The sequence below is a fragment of the Chenopodium album genome, chromosome 11, assembly GCF_948465745.1.
Source record: "Chenopodium album chromosome 11, dcCheAlbu1.1, whole genome shotgun sequence".
Lineage (NCBI taxonomy): Eukaryota > Viridiplantae > Streptophyta > Magnoliopsida > Caryophyllales > Amaranthaceae > Chenopodium > Chenopodium album.
In genome coordinates this window covers 6,684,342-6,685,862 of record NC_137844.1, presented here as the reverse complement: position 1 = coordinate 6,685,862, position 1,521 = coordinate 6,684,342, and positions in this window count along the sequence as shown.

Below are 1,521 nucleotides of genomic sequence, written 5' to 3'. Positions count from 1 at the left end.
GTGGATTTGTGGTTTGTATTTCATTTTTAGGTAGTCAAAATTAGTAGCCTATTTCTATTTAAAGATTATTTTTTGATAAAATTACACTCTTTTTGATCATTTTCTTTTAGTTTTATACGGACTTTTGACATCATTTTCAAAACTTTCTCCCTCCTTCTCTTTAATAATTTACATTTTTTCTATTTCTCTATCTTTCTCTGATCCCACATGTATATTTGTACTCGCAATCGTTATTTTATTAAGAAATCTACAACTTTTTAATTACCATGAAAAAACTAAATAGGCCATTAAATGAGGGGTGGAGGACGTATAATATAATATGTCACGAAGGTATATATTAATTTTAATTAGCTTAAATTATTTTAATTTCAATTATTTCCTCCAATTTTGTGGCTAATAATAATGTGATTTGTAGAGGGGGTGGGACCAAGAGTGGCAGAAGGATTCTTGGGAATTGGAAAGAAATGCAAAGTTCCAAGTGCAACGAAAAAAGGGTTATGCGCAAGTGATTCCAACTGTGACGCCATTTGCAGGTCGGAGGGAATGAGAGCAGGAATTTGCCATGGCCTTCGCAGAAGATGCCTTTGCTGTCCTCGTTAGGGTTCGGTCATCGACTATGATGACTAAGTACTCTCTCCGTCTGAAATTAATAGTCATGTTTGAACTACCGTTCAAACTAATGTAACAAGTAGTTAAATCGGATCGGACCGATGAAGTTAGGGAGTACGACTATCTATCTATCTAGCTCCATGTACTAGCAATTTGTTTAATCTTATATATTCTGGTCTGAATGAGTTGTTTTTCTAGCTAGTTTCTATTAAAGTGTTGTATGAGAGTTGTTTTTCTTGTAAAATTAAAGTGTGCATCATGAATGGAGCCATGTAGGCGTTACCTTTGAGTAATATATTTCCTACGAACTCATATAAATGTGTTAAAACTTAAAAGTTCCTTATATAAGTAATAACAGTTCATACATTCAAAGGTCGATTGATCATCAATTCATGATCCTAACTTATAAACGAGTTGAATTGAGTATAAATTTGATCGGACTATTTCATCAGTATACGTTAAGCTATTACCTAATATTTAAGCTCAATTCAGTTTAAAAGTTGTAATTTTTTTCCTAAATTTAGTTTAAACGTATTAATTTAGAGTTTTTTTAGTATAATAAATGTTAAATCGTCATGGAAACTAACGTACTATAATTCTATTGCAAGTCATGCCACTAGCTATGATTTTATGAAGATGCTGAAAAACATCAAAAACCTAAAATATATATGCACATTTATGCTTCTTAGTTCTTACTATTTAACGAATAATTTCACTTTTTGTTCTTCACCTCTTAGGTTAATGCCATGTACAACTCTAATCATACAAGTCAAATCATTATTTTACAATGATCTTTGTATTACTTTTTCCTATTTATAAATATGATCACATATATCTGCATATATATGCTTTAATTTTGTAGTTGATATACTTCTACTTATAAATACTACATACAATAGCTTTTGTATTAAA